The sequence below is a fragment of the Oreochromis niloticus genome, linkage group LG11 (assembly GCF_001858045.2).
Source record: "Oreochromis niloticus isolate F11D_XX linkage group LG11, O_niloticus_UMD_NMBU, whole genome shotgun sequence".
NCBI classification, from domain to species: domain Eukaryota; kingdom Metazoa; phylum Chordata; class Actinopteri; order Cichliformes; family Cichlidae; genus Oreochromis; species Oreochromis niloticus.
The window spans coordinates 4,671,848-4,687,989 of NC_031976.2; the positions used below are offsets into that span (position 1 = coordinate 4,671,848).

General features: G+C 39.0%; 1 protein-coding gene across 1 annotated transcript in view; it reads left to right on the forward strand.

The window, feature by feature from the left end:
* The first annotated feature begins 4,854 nt into the window (after window positions 1-4,854).
* Window positions 4,855-16,142, forward strand: part of pomgnt2 (protein O-linked mannose N-acetylglucosaminyltransferase 2 (beta 1,4-)) — a 35,844-nt gene continuing 24,556 nt past the window's right edge. The window contains exon 1 of the mRNA XM_005463984.4: window positions 4,855-5,211. The gene's annotated coding sequence lies outside the window, so the exon portion shown is untranslated. The remainder of the gene's footprint in view (window positions 5,212-16,142) is intronic.

The following is a 16,142-nucleotide window of genomic DNA, read 5'->3' on the forward strand; positions in this document are numbered from 1 at the left end:
GTTATCTCAGTGTTGCAACTGTTGTTAACTTCATTAATACCAAAGCAGCTGAAACTGATTAACAACCCTGTCTGCTACTTAACTGAGCAGATTAATACCCCAGTTTAACTGACCTGATGCTATACTGTGATGAATAAGTGTTCCTTTATTATGTTTATTTATTCATGTAGTTATTTATTTATTTATTTAGTTAGTTAGCTAGTTAGTTAGTTAGTTAGTTAGTTAGTTGAGCAGTGTCTATAACAAGGAGCACTAAATTAATTCTGGAAGCTATTTGTCATCCTTTAATTTGTCATAACCTGTTGGTTTTCAGGATTATCAGTCACTGTCATGTTCTCTCATGCTTTGGTTATGACAGAGCTGTGTTTGTATTTATACAGAGATTATGAATAGATGGAGTAACAACAGAAACAATCCTGTTGCTTGCTTTTCTTTTTTCAAACTCAAGATGGGAGTGTTGCTTTATGTTTGTCTTCTCATCACACACCAGTGCACTTCCCACCAGCGATGATCCAAACAATGGAAGGTCCCTACAATAGATTAATAATAACAGATTAAATATTAGGCAAAATTATCAGTATCTGTCAAATGACCCATTCTGGGATTGGGACCCAGTTGCATTTACCATTTCAATTGTCTTGTAACATATGTAACATTTAATTTCACATGTTTGTTTTCTGTATCAGTTCAAATCTTGTCCGACAAAGCAGAACTGCAACTATTCATAAAATGAATGCTGGATTATTTTCTTTTTTTTACTGCCTCAGTTTCATTGTCCTGCCTAACCCTTTCCTAAAGTCTTGAGTTGGATTTTTTTTTTTCTGACAGCAAGACTGAAAATGTGGCCATGTTCATCACCTGTCGACTATATATCGATGTGTCTCCTAACCCATCTGTTGCAATAGTTAATAAGGCCATTGTCTATGTTATTATGGCCATGGTTTTGTCTGGATTACCCATAGCACTGACAGACTATACAGAGACTAAAAATGATTGAAAGAAACTGGGAACCGGTGTCATTTCAATTCTGAGCAACTGGAGTGAGACAGGTCACTGAATACCTTATTCTGAGTGATCACCATTACTCTCTCAAGACACATTTCTATAACAGGATGGAAATACTCTTTTCTACTGTGATGATACTTTGTATTTATACAGAAAACACACACAAACACACACAGAGGTTTTGCAAACATGTGAGGCTTACCACATGACATTAATTTACAGGCAAATTGGGCAATGGGGGGGCTGAAAATTGATGTTAACTTTCTCCCTGTGTTTACTGATGCTGCGAAGTCCAACCCTTTCCCTGACTTCACACCACACGATTTATATCATTTTGTTACCAACAACCCCTCATATTATATTAGATGAGATCTGAAGGGCTACAAAAGTTTGAATGCTTATCAGTATTTTGTGTCAAGATGGGTTACACAGTTCAGTCACTGGACTCTGCCTGGTTCCATAGTCACTGGATCAAGCGGATCACAGTCACTGGTCACTGCTCAAGTATTTACCTGATTTTTACTACATTTTGATATTGATATGTCTCTGTGTATTAACCCTTGCATTGTCGACGAGTCAGTGTAGCTCATTTGTAATTAGTGATAGTGATACTGAGCTTAGTTGTTGAGAATAACTGTAAAATTCCGACAGTAAGTGCTGCTACTTTTGCCTCTGTTAGCTGCTATTAGCTCCTATTTGCTGCTGTTACTGAAACTTTAACAAAAAAATGGATCTAATGTGGGAAGACTCTCACTTAGCAAATACACTCTCCTGTGATGTGAGAATGCAATCAAACTGTTGATCAGAGGAAAAATACAGAGTTTTAGGTGCTACAGTCTAATGTTAGCTGTCATGTTAGCTTGTAACATTATATTGTTGTTTATCTGTCTCTTGTCAGCTATCCAGAGATCCGCTGATGAGCTAATTGCAACAATATCAAGAACAAATAGGCATGCTCCTGTAGAGTGCTACAACCAGATGAGAAAGAAAAAACTAGAGGAAATGGAAATATAAATGTAAAAATGTTGAACGGTCAAATATCACTTGAAACGTAATTTTAAAAATTCAAAAAACTTCCAACTTATATTACTACCCTTGTATCACACACACACACACACACATATATGTATATATATATATGTATATAAATGTGTATATATATATATATATATAAAAAACAAAAAAAAACACCCAGCACGCCCCTGCGGGCGGTTTATCCTTCAAGCTCGGGTCCTCTACCAGAGGCCTGGGAGCTTGAGGGTCCTGTGCAGTATCTTAGCTGTTCCCAGGACTGTGCTCTTCTGGACAGAGATGTCCGATGTTGTTCCCGGGATCTGCTGGAGCCACTCGCCTAGCTTGGGAGTCACCGCACCTAGTGCTCCGATTACCACGGGGACCACCGTTACCTTCACCCTCCACATCCTCTCGAGCTCTTCTCTGAGCCCTTGGTATTTCTCCAGCTTCTCGTGTTCCTTCTTCCTGATATTGCTGTCATTCGGAACCGCTACATCGATCACTACGGCTGTCTTCTTCTGTTTGTCTACCACCACTATGTCCGGTTGGTTAGCCACCACCATTTTGTCCGTCTGTATCTGGAAGTCCCACAGGATCTTAGCTCGGTCATTCTCCACCACCCTTGGGGGCATCTCCCATTTTGACCTCGGGACTTCCAGGTTATACTCGGCACAGATGTTCCTGTACACTATGCCGGCCACTTGGTTATGGCGTTCCATGTATGCCTTGCCTGCTAGCATCTTGCACCCTGCTGTTATGTGCTGGATTGTCTCTGGGGCATCTTTACACAGCCTGCACCTGGGGTCTTGCCTGGTGTGATAGACCCCAGCCTCTATGGATCTTGTACTTACAGCTTGTTCTTGTGCTGCCATGATTAGTGCCTCTGTGCTGTCTTTCAGTCCAGCTTTGTCCAGCCACTGGTAGGATTTCTGGATATCAGCCACCTCCTCTATCTGCCGGTGGTACATACCGTGCAGGGGCCTGTCCTTCCATGATGGTTCCTCGTCTCCCTCCTCTTTCTTGGGTTTCTGCTGCCTGAGGTATTCACTGAGCACTCGGTCAGTTGGGGCCATCTTCCCAATGTATTCTTGGATGTTCGGTTTGGATGTTGTATATATATATATATATATATATATATATATATATATATGTATATATATATGCATATACACACATATATATATATATATACATATATATAGATATATATATACATATATATATTTGTCTTCATCTGTCCAAATTAGCAGGGAACCCATAAAAATTATTTTCTTTCTGTCCTCTATGATTTTGTATCCCGACAGGGTAGCAGAATATTGTGGGGAAAAAAGCGGCGATAAGTTCTATTTGAAAAACTTTATTGGAGGTGATCTTCCAGTTATCACATATGGTGGACATATGGTAGCAAACTGCTTGCTAAGTTTCGTGAAACTGGTTCAGTGTTGGATTTGCCAAAATGTGGACGCAAGAAAACTGTCACTAATGAAGAAACATCAGTGGCTGTCCTAGCTTCATTCAGCAAGAGCCCATAGCATAGCACTCGCTGCATGTCACTGGAGAGTGGCATTAGTCGAACATCCCTTCGGCGGATATTAGGTACTCACAAATGGCACCCTTACAAACTCCAGCTACTGCAGCATCTCAACGAGGATGACCCAGATTGGCGCACAGAATTTGCAGAATGGGCAAAACAAAAATTGGAACAGGACCCTCAGTTCACGCAGAAGATTTTGTTCAGTGATTAGGCAAACTTTTATGTGAATGGTGAAGTTAACAAACAAAACCACCGCTATTGGTCTGACACTAACCCACATTGGATGGATCCCTCCAAGACTGTTGGAACAACAAAAGTGATGGTTTGGTGTGGTATATGGGGTACAACGATAGTGGGTCCATTCTTCATCAATGGAAACCTCAAGGCCACTGGATATTTGAAATTGCTACATGATGATGTGTTTCCCTCTTTATGCACTGAAGCTGGCATGTTCCCTGAGTTTTTCCAGCAAGATGGTGCACCACCACATTATGGGTGCCAGGTCCGAGCATTCCTAGATGAAGAGTTTCCTGGAAAGTGGATTGGTCGTCGTGGGCTAGTTGAATGGCCCCCAAGGTCTCCCGATCTGACCCCCTTAGACTTTTATCTTTGGGGTCATCTGAAGGCAATTGTCTATGGTGTGAAGATACGAGATGTGCAGCACCTGAAACTACGGATACTGGATGCCTGTGCTGGCATTTCTCCTGCGGTGTTGCTATCAGTGTGTGAAGAGTGGGAGAAGAGGGTTGCATTGACAATCCAACACAATGGGCAGCACATTGAACACATTTTATAAGTGGTCAGAAACTTGTAAATAACTCATGAAAGAATAAAGTTACGTTGAAACCAAGCACACCATTGTTTTTCTTGTGACATTACCAATAAGTTTGATGTGTCACATGGCCCTCTTCCTATTGAAAAAATAAAAGTTGTATCCAAGATGGCCGACTTCTAAATGGCCACCATGGTCACCACCCATCTTGAGGAGTTTGCCCCCTCACATATACTAATGTGCCACAAACAGGACTTTAATATCACCAACCATTCCCATGTTATTACGGTGTATCCATATAAATGGCCCACCCTGTATAATTTAAATAACTTATCAGAGTGACTAGCTCTGATATTTGTCATTTAGGCACAAAGTTGTTCTTTCAATGTGCTGTTTACACTTTTAATAAATTCAGTTATTTGTAGTCGATCTTAACATTGCTGCTTTTACTTTAAGCACTCTTTCTATAATTTTTTCACAGCCATGCTAGGTAGTTACGCACAAGAGCATTTGTAAGAGAGCTCGAGTGTCATCGCGAGATCTGAGCGCGGGATTTCCCTCGGCGGTAGGTGGAGACTGGACACAGCAGAGTGGAGTCGGTATTCAGGCAGATGATCTCTCTGGCTCTGCTTTTGTGAGCGCTAGGCTAGCTTGTAAACAAGAGCAAAAACCCCCGGCCGAGTCTCGGAGAAATTTCATGACTGAACACGCGGGTGTTTTTTTCGTTACTCACAGCTGCCGTGTACGCCGGTATTCTTTTCTTTCCGTTTCCACTACATGTCTTTGCTTTCGACTCTGCAACATACTGAGACGCTGATGCTGCCCAAATGAGCTAACCTCTCAACTGTCTTCAAAGATAAAAGCAACATTTTCACTTAGACCTAAGGTAAGAGTTGCAGTTCAAATAAAGCTTTTTGCTTTGTTGGGACACAGTTCTGTTGTTGTATTATTCCTTCAGCTTCACTGCCACCGGGCTTTGCCTTTGCAGGTGTTGGTAAATATCACAGGGGGGAACGTGTCCAGCGGCTACCAGCTCTACCAGCTCACGTATAGATAATGATAGTTTAAAAGACGTGTGTGTGTAAAGTAGTACATAACCTAACCTGAAAAATACATTCATGCATATAGCTACGATTATTATTAAGTTTTTTTTTTAGCTGTTATTTATTATATTTAATGATAAATTTGATAAATGTAAAATGTATGTTTTATAATAAGTTATTTTGTGTCCCATCAATTTTTCATTATTATTATTACTGTCACTATTATTAATAATTATTTTAAAATAACAAAGTAGTCTCATTTAGATCATTTTCAACAGAGATCTATTTCCAAGAACCATATAGAAAATTTAGACAAATAGCCAAATCATATAGCACCACAATATATCTGAAGATAAATAAATATTACACTTTAAAAGGTAACAGAATGTAGATTCATAGTTTTGTACATCTAAGAGGTACTGTGTACAGTGTTTACATTCAGTCTAAGAACAAAGGTAAGCAGGCACTCTTTGCAGTCGAGCCTTGGTAATAAACATCATACAGTGCTGCTCTCTTTGATTTGCGAGGTAGGATCACCCCACTTTTTCATATAAGGTGCAATGGTGAGTAAGACAGTAATCACCTGTGATAAACTGTAATGCACTGTGATCCACAGAATCAAGAGGATTCAAGGTGGACCTAGAAGGTTAATCAAGCAAAATTGTGGATTGCACAATTTTCTAGTGTGCAATTCTAGTGCATGTTCCTGCAACTTGTTGATTAAAATCAAGATTTGTTTCTACATACATAACCAACCTTTGTCATCAATAAATTTTGTCAGTTAAATCACGTTACTACAGGCCCCTCAACAGTATGTTCCATCGTTATGCCAGTTTATGTTTATGTAAATTACATGCAGCTGCAGGATAAGAATGTGAAAATGTTAAAATATGCGGACGACATGGCTGTTGGGGATCTCTTTTGTAGCAACTCTAACCCTAACTGTTTTGCTCAGGGACGTAGGTTGGACTAATGGTATAACTCTCATTGGTTGTTGATTAATTTTGGCAATGTGAAAGAGCTTGTCCTGAATTACACAGGCTCCATAAAAGGTCTTTCACTCTCTGGTCAGTCTGTGGAAGTCTGGGAACATATATTAATGTAAAGATTAATTTCATAGTTAATGCTAATTCCATTTACAAGACTGCTAATAAGAATTTTTTTTCTTATCAGGATGTTAGGAGGCTGGAGTTAGCCACAACTGTGGAAAGAGTTTTATGTCAGCTTGATTGAAAGCATGCTTCAGTTCAGTATCTCAGTCTGGTATGGTACCTCAATTGTGGAAAATAGGAAGAACTGAACAGGATTGTCAGAACTGATTGGTCGACAACAAACTTCATTGGATAAGCTTTGTCATCAGGCTGTCTTAAGCAAAGCCCGGCCTATTGTTGCAGACTGTGAACACCTTTATTTTGAATTTGAAATAATGACCTCTGAACGATTTTATAGGATGCCTCTAGCTAGCAAAAAGGTGTATACGGGATCATTTGTGCCAAAAGCATACTGAATAATAAGATGCTGTGATTTATTTCTATAGTTGTATTGAAGTTTTATATTTGCATATGTGTGTATGTTGGTGCTGATAACCACCAGAATTTTTATTATGACAATTTTCCATTAATTTGGACAATAAAGTCATTCTATTCTAATTTTCTTGATAAGTGTTCCACATAGTTCTTAAAAGTCCTGGAGTCTAACCTCCAGGCAGAGTCCTTTAATGCAATTAACAGTTTCAATTTTTTGGTTTTGTGACCATGAAGGGTTTGAATATAGATTTTTGGGTGATGTTGTAAATAACATGCACTTAGTTTAAACAGAGTAATGGGAGTTTATGTACAGACTGAAAGTTTTTCTGTCATGTCAATTGGAGCATGGAATTCACCCCTTGGGGTGTAAATTTGTGCATCCTGAACCTGTCGGCATGGATTACCTGCCTTGTTTAAGAATTTGATTCAATGTCATTCACACATCGTCACACAGCCACTCTTGTTTTGTAGAAGAAGAACAGATGCTCATTAGTTAGCTTTTGGCCAAGAATGGTGACTTCAAATGCTGCTGAAATAAAGTTAAATTCAGTTGTTTGTTTACAGCAACAATCTGTTTTTAAGGCAGTCGCTCGAAGAAAAGAATCGAAGGGCTTGAACTTGACCGTCCAGAATTAGACAGCAGCAGCAGTCCACGGACCGTGGGAGAGCATATACAGGAACCTTCTCCAGCAGGCTATATGATATGATAAAGCACTTAACAGAAAAGTGCAAAAGACATGAGAGCAACTGTAGCCATTTGTACAGTAGCATAAAGCTTCACCTTTTTGAACAGCTGGGTTATTTGTGTTTTTTTTTTTTCATGACCTTCATTGTTTGATCTGTCAGACCCAATTGCACCCACCCAAAAAATGTGGTTTTTTTCTTTTAACCACCAACCGCCACTGTTTATGTGTGATAAGAAAGTTATGATATATTTCAAAAGCACACTGTAGATTAAACCACAGAATACAAGCAAGGTATTTTTGAACTGTAATCATAAGAGTCAGCAGCACTTGACTCAAGTCAGTGATTATCTAAGGCAAACATCATTCATATGCATCCATAGCTGTGTTTTCCTTTGAGAAAGGGAGGATTAATCCCACACATCCCCCTTTTGTCATATTCATTTATCAGCTGATTGATAATAATAAGTACTGTCAAAAAATAAGAATAACTATCACTCTGATCATGGTTCTTTGGTGTTCTGCTTTGTAACCTAGCACTCTGAACAAATGGAAACCGGCTTGCCGTTGCTTTTATATTGGTTCACAAGAGGTGTTCGCAGTAATGACACTGGAGCTGTGAAAATAAAAATACCACAGTGAAGCTTTTGTGGTATTTATGGTCGATAAACTCACAGACAAGATCTTATTTCATATTTCTGGAGTTTCCAATATTCTTTTTGCATGTTTTCTGACTCCGACATTAATCCAAACAGACTGAAATCCTAATCAGAATTCATGTTTATTTTAACACCAGAACTGCAAAGGTAGTCATTTTCAAAATGCTGCACATCTGCAAACCTTCGTTCCTTCAATTTATCCATCTGTCTTCTTTTGAAAAGCAATGTTCCATAAGCAAGATAGAGGGTAAGTGGGAAGCTACTCACATTAAAAGCAGTGCAAAAAGCATAAAAAATGTTTAGACCAATCTCTAAAATATCCAAATGTAGCCTTTCTAAATTATGAAACTGATGAATGAATTTTCACATTATTTTCCAAACAGCTTTTTATCCAGGTATGAGCTATTTCTCTTGTTCCTTTATGTCTCCAACTTTCTCAATATCTCCAAAAGTTGAATCTGTTCATCTGGACGTAGCGTTTGGTGGGAGAAACGTTTCGTCACTCATCCAAGTGACTTCTTCAGTCTCAGCTGACTGCAGGTTGCCCCAAACCTTATAAACAGTACATTTGCATAATGACTGAAACCAGCCCACTGAAGGAACAATGGGCTGTGAGGTCAGTTCCTTAATCATAATTATGCAAATTCAAACTTTCTCAATAATTCACTGTAATGTGTTGTATTAAGTTTCTGTAGATCAGTATTGTGGGATTTCTTCAACATCACCATTAATACATAAGTAGTACTTCCATTTTCCCTAAAACCATACTTGTGTTCCTTCAATAATTTATATTTACCAATAAAGTGATCCAGTGGTTATCTTGTCACATCTTGATTACATCACCATAAGCGATTTGACTTGATTTGTCACCTGGCTTTATTTCTTTACCCTGTCCCTTTTATACTGCCAATATGATCTGCATTTCTGCTCTTGTCTTTGGAATAATTCAGTGCCATTCTCTGCAACCTTTCACTATATCTCTGGCTTATTTAGCAGATTTTGAGTCCCCTCTGTGAAGACCCCTACATTTTTAACAGTGGAAATAAGTGATATTCATGCATTTCCATATCCCCTAAGAGCTGAGCAAAATTGACTCTCATTACTTTTTACTGTAACTCCGGTACACACAGTATGGGTTCAGTTCAGTTTGTGGGAAAGCAGATTATGCATTAGGCATAAAACATACCACTGCAAAGGCAGACTGTGGTGTGAATGAGACACGGCGGGTCCAGGGATCATAGGTTTGAGCCATTTTATTCAATATTTGTCACACCACAACACCCCCCAAACCCCTGAGTCCCCGTGTTTTTAACTAGGCGGGAGTGATTAAGGATGCCGTGCAGGTGCGTCCGCCCTCCCTGCACGGCACCGCAGACCACACCCCACCACACAAACAAACGCCTCTGGAGAGAGATTTATACCATAAGAGGCCTCTTCACACTGTAAAATCTAATTAGTTCACAGAACTCAAAAAAACTATGCAAACTCGTTGCCTCAAAAAAATTGAGTAAAGTTTTATTTAAGGTGATTAAGCTAGGGCAACTTACCCATTTTGAATACACTGTACAACCTCGTTAGTTCCTGAAACTCAAAAAAAATATGCAAACTCGTTGCCTCAAAAAAACTAAGTAAAGCTTACTTAAGATGACTGTTAGGACAACTTATACATTGCAAGTCTGCAGTATTAAGAATAACTTGATATTTCTGACTGTACAATACTAATTGTTTACCTACTGACAAACATTTCAAGTTCAACTAAATGAAAAAACAATTTGTGATAACCTGAATATGATTAAAAATAATTAACAACACTTTTTGTAATGATGTTAAAATCAATTTTCAAAATTTTTCAATTTTCAAATGCAAAAAAGTATAACAGCCAACATACTGGACACTGTTCTCTTCAACAACAAACAATTATATTGCCATCACTGTTATAATCTTACAATGAAACAAAGTCTCAGATTTAATTATTAAGAAAATAAGTTTAGGCCTACCACAAGTTTGTTTTGTACTTACATTACTTATATAATCAAAATAAAATATTTAATAGACTGCACTTATCAACACATTTGTTTGTCATTCCAACACAGGAGCTGGAATGTTGTAATATTTTAAGGATGGCTTGTTTCCAGTCCAGGCATTACTGCCTGAATGATTATCATGGATCAGGGTGATCCAAATGTAAGTGCAGAAGAAAGTCTTTAACTTCCCTTAAGTGCAGTGGCAGTGGATGTGGGTTGGAGATGCAATGAGCTTGAACCTGCAGACGACCATCTTCACTGACCACACCATCTGTGACGGAGGACTGTCTCCTGGTGTGTCCTGGTGTCCTGCAAGCAAACAATCATATTTTTTGGAACATGAACTTATTTGCTTTCTTAAAACATTTTTTTCTGCATTTGGTATAGAACAGACTCCAATTTAAACAATCTCAGGCTCCCTCCCCACCAGAGAGGTGACATTCAATGTCCCACTTGTCAGTGTGGATAGCCCTGACCACCACCCAACACACAATAATGTCATGAAAGCATCATTTTAAAAAGGGCTATGCAAACATGGCCAATAACTTTCATTCTAATGATCTGCAAAATGATTTGGGCACAAAACAAATTTTGCTGTTAGAAAACTTGCAGACTTCACTATATACAGTGTAGACCCTCTAAACTAAGTTTGGGGGATGTGATCTTTCAAGAAATGCAGACCAAACTGTTGTTGTTTGTTTACTTACACAGCATGTCTTGTAGAATTAACTGGAGTCAACAGCAACAGCATAGTGCAGTCATATCTCAAGTCTAATAACCGAAGACAGGAAAAGATCAGTAAAGAAACAACTTCCCCAAAGCACAAATAAAACAATAAGTAAAACAGGCTGATCTAAAGTATGATTAAAGTTCAACCTGATTAATATAAATGTCACTGACAATTGCTAATATATTGGAAAACCAAAATACTTACCACTGAGTTGATGTCTTTCTGTCCAACAGCAGGAGTGCTGGTCCCGATCCTCAAAGACAGTAAGAAGCAAGCAGAGGGAGAAAAAACAGAAAATTTTTTAGAAGCTGATTTGATCCTTAATGGCTGTGCAATCATTATAACTTACAACACAGAAGGTCAGTGTAAACCCCATACAACCAAATTAGACTAACACATATAGTATTAAAAACACCATCTACTACTGTGTCTGAATGTGTGGTATTGGCACTGTCAGTTTAGGCCTAAAGAGATATGTGTCTAAAAAAAAAAGACCACCTAATTTAAATAAAATCATTACATGCTTGTTAAAAGTTAACTTCCAATATATAAAGTTTCTAATAAGCAAAATGACCAGATCTAACATATGGCAGGGTTTATATGTAACATGTTTCTTATGATTCAACTGTGGAATTTAACTTAATTCTTTAGAAGGACAAGCTATATTACTTTATTCTCAACTATAAAGCCAACCTAGACTTTAACCATTTAACAGGCCACTGATCTGGATTATAGCTTTCACAACAAAACTTGTTTTTAAACACATTTTTTAACAAAATAAATACTATTGTTGTTGTTATTATTATTTAAAATTTAATTAAACAGAAAAGTGGTTAAATATAAAAGCAGTTTGCTTATGTTGTTAAAGAAAGGCTAGATTTGACATTAATAGATGCCACAGATGTTCAAAAGCTGCCACAAAGCATTAAAAAAAAATAGACGTCTCCGAAAACGTCGGAGCAGTTTTGCAATTATGTGATGTCTTGTTAAATCGAGCAGATATTTGAACTTTACACAGCTACATTCTCGCCTGAAAATATCTTAAGAGTTTATTTTGTGACCCAGAAAAAGTAATATTTAAAAGTTTTTTTAGCTGTGCTCCTCCGCCATTGCCGCGTTTGAGTTTTGGACGAAATGCATTCTGGGATATGTAGCTGTACCAAGTCATTCCAAGTCCACGCAAGTCACCACCGATACATGCTCGATAAAACGGGAGGAGCAAAAACACATCCCGGAATTTTTCGCGTTCTCGGCTTCATGTGTACTTTGAATTGGAACAGTACTTGGTCTCCGACGTATCACAAGTCCACGAGACCACAAGTACACACAAGTACGCATACACAGGCTCCGACAACTGCGGCCGACAAATGCGATCCTCCTTTTCCCCAGATTACCCTTTCTGGGTCACAAAATAACCTTTTAGGACATTTTCAGGCGAGAATGTAGCCGTGTAATGCTCAAATATCTACTTAATTTATGAAAATATCACATATTTGCAAAAGTGCTTCAACGTTTTTGGAGAGCTCTGTTATCCACCAGGGCGATAGCTGACCGGGAGGTCAAGGCTCGATAGAGCCGGCGAGCACAGCTAACTTGGCGTATCGTTTTCAACCCCCCTGCGGTCTTTTGCTACTCAGGTTAAGCATGATATATATATAGTTAGTTAATTATGGCTATGGATTGAAAATACCGCCCACACACCACCCCTAATGGCTGCACCTCCCGAAAAATTTTGTCTGGGCTCTTATCTCGCTTTTTTATTTCAAACAATCAACAGAAAATTTCACAGACATATTTTTATCTAAGTAACATGAGCCCAGCGGCAGCAGCAACGCTAGGCTAACACTAACTAGCTAGCAAGATCATAAACCTGGTGCTAAACTAAGAGAAGCCAGTGTGTGAATGTGTGTGTGAATGGGTGGATGACTGGTTGTGTAAAGTGCTTTGGGGTCCTTAGGGACTAGTAAAGCGCTATACAAATACAGGCCATTTACCATTTACAAAATCAGTTTGAATAAGAGTAAACATTTACTCACCAAGTCAGTGTATCAGGTAAAAATCCACAGCAATGACAACAATAATATCTTGAGCTGAAGCTTCTCCAGGTTTGCTCAACATATTCCATAAAAAAATGCTGGCACCATGAACACCTGGACTGATCCGTGATAGGGAGGAGGACGGTAGTGACGTGGCATTTTCAAAACACATCGTTTCATCCTTCCGCACTGAGAAGCAAAACTTCCAGCTTACTTAGCTTTTCTAAGTTAAGACAGCTCAAATAAATTGAGTTGATCAGCATTTTTGCATAAAAAGTACTGGTGACTTACTTAAATTGAGTTCTAATAACAAATTGATAAAAATTGAGTTCAGCCTACTTAATATTTTTAATTAAACAATATTAGATTTTACAGTGCAGGTGATCGTAGCTTCAGAGGCTGGTGGTGGAGCAGGGCTCGCAAAATTTCAAAATCCCTGGTAGCCCTTCGGGCAGGGACTCTTCAGTTTTTGGTAGCCCAAAATAAATTTAAGTAGCCCGAATAAAAAAGAGAGCAATTTTTTGATTGATGTTTTGTTTCCTTTACAATATTATACATTAAAGTATAATATTGTAACGGAAACAAAACATCAATCAAAAAATTGTTGAAACACAAATTACAACATTGTATAAAAATTATAATCATCAACTCAAATACTTGGATCTAATTGAACAGAAATTTCTATGAACTTGTAAGAACTGTGTAGAACATGAATCAGTCTGTGTCAGATCCTGAAATTGAAATTTCCACTGAAGTCACGGCTAAGAGATAAGTGGAACCAAGATCTAGGCCATTTGCTTTTTGAAGTTTGCCAAGACTGCTAAATTTTGCCAATGGTAGTTCACTCTTTGCAACATAGTACGCTGTTCTAAACAGATTTTTCAGGTTTATTTTTAGTATGTTATTTGCAATTGGTGTTTGTTCTGGGAACGATATTGCAGACTGAGCAATAATGCATTTCTTGCATTTCTCATGGGTTCTAATGGGGGTCTTTCTTAAAATTACTGGTCCCAGTAACAAAGGCGCTTGTCAACTCAGAAATCGAGGGAAAACCAACAACACACCCGGCAGAACATTATGTTATTTACAGGGATGCAGATAAGTGGTCCGCAGGTGCGCATTCGCTGTCAAAATAAAAGATGCGCACCAGATAAGAAGTTGCAGCGCGCGTTTGCGTCCTGAAGCGAGATCAATCAATTGAAGACCAGAACAACAAACGACGGAGGCACCAGACAAGTGCAATCAAACGATGAGTTTATTAACACAGGAGAAGAACCATCAGCATATGGCTTCTTTTCCTCTGACAAAAATACATTGAATGCTGGTTTTATAGCATAGAAAATTAACGCCCACACGTACACGTCAATACAGGTCAAAAATACATTGTTTACAGACAAGGGTACATCTTGTACATCTTTAATAACTATAAACAGACATATAACTTCTCTTTTCTATAACACCTGCCTTTTAAGGTAATAAACTTCAAGCTTCAGGGTCTCTAAGGGCTAATAATTGACCCTCGTCATCAATCACTAAGTAAACTAATTTGCAGCAGGTCTCAGAAAGAAGCAGAAGACACTTGGGCCTTTGCTCAGGCCTGTTGCTAGATTTATGTGTATTGTAAGCATGCATGCAATTAACCTGCTATGTTCTCACCTTCCCTCAACATGTATCACCTGGACACTCTCACCAGTGAAGCTTAAAACCCTCTTGGATGGAACATCAACTCCAAATCAGCACAGATATGCAATGTGTATAAAATGAACTAAACCTGTGAATAGAAAGGTCAATGTGATGACAAACATATTCAATGCAATATGAACCTTGTAAGAAATATTACTGATAAAATAATGCTGTAAAACATGTTCTTAATGCATTTATCATAAGGCAGGTTATATGGTAGCAATAAAAGAATCTCTGAATCCCAACATTCCCTCTTTTGACATTCCAACAAGGAATGTCACCACACTTCGTGTTGTATCACTCCCTGCCCCACTCTATGGGCTCTAAGTTCATCTGATAGATGCCCTCAACCCAGCCAGGGTTCGCAACCCTCGCCATTACCTTTACCAACAATCCTCTGACACAAGGAATGATACAACAACCAGCGATGACCAGTATTCCCAAAAGTACAGCCAAGGAGCATATCACTGACATAGCCACACCTTTCCATTGTCCAAACACGGATGTCATTCAGGACTCCAGCGGGTTTTCGATACCTGAGTGCTCATGCATGGTTTTAGACAAAGTTTTCAGGCCCTCCAGAGCTCGGGTTACTGAGCCATCTGGGGCAGTATTATTGGGAATAAAGGTGCAGCACATGTCTCCGAACATGGCACACACGCCTCCCTTCTCTGCCAACAACATGTCAAGGGCCATTCGATTCTGCACGCCCATCAGCGAACTCGGACCCAATTGTTCCGCGAACCCCACCATGGCGTCCCTGGTTAGGTTAGAGAGTCTCAGCAAGTTATAATGAACATAGTTAATGCGATCAACATTCTTATTAGGTGTTACCCAAAGGAATATACTTTCAAATCCTGCAGCTACCGGATTTACCAGCTTGTACTCGTCTGGAACTCCCCTGGACACTCCTATGGAGTCTATCCAAGTCGGTGAGTTCAGGCAAGGATCATAAGCATGTGTACCCTGGGTCCCTCTTTTGGCCAAAATATGTCTCTTACGTCTGGCGGCTAAGGTACGTGTGTTGTGTTTTGGAATAGCCTTTACCTGGTTCCCAATAAGCATGAGCGGAGCTCCCAATCGCACCATCGCACATGTCCCTACGCTTCCCATAGGAACATGAACTAACAGAGTGTTTTCCCCACAATAATAATACAGCCCACTTCTTGCCCATGTTCCAATTACCGTGTTTGGGTCGCTTACATTATATTAAAAGGCACTGTTTTTGTCTGCTAGAGTGGGATTTTCACGGCGCATTCTGCACAACATCTCTGTGCGTTCATCATTTGTTTGAAGCCAGCTCACCTCCTGCAACCACTTTTCCGAGAATACGTGCTTCTTTTGTGGTTTGGATTCCTTCTGACATTTCTTTGGAGGAGGAGGAACACCAAAGTAATTGCTTAAAGGAGCTTGCTTCTTCGACATCTTTAAGA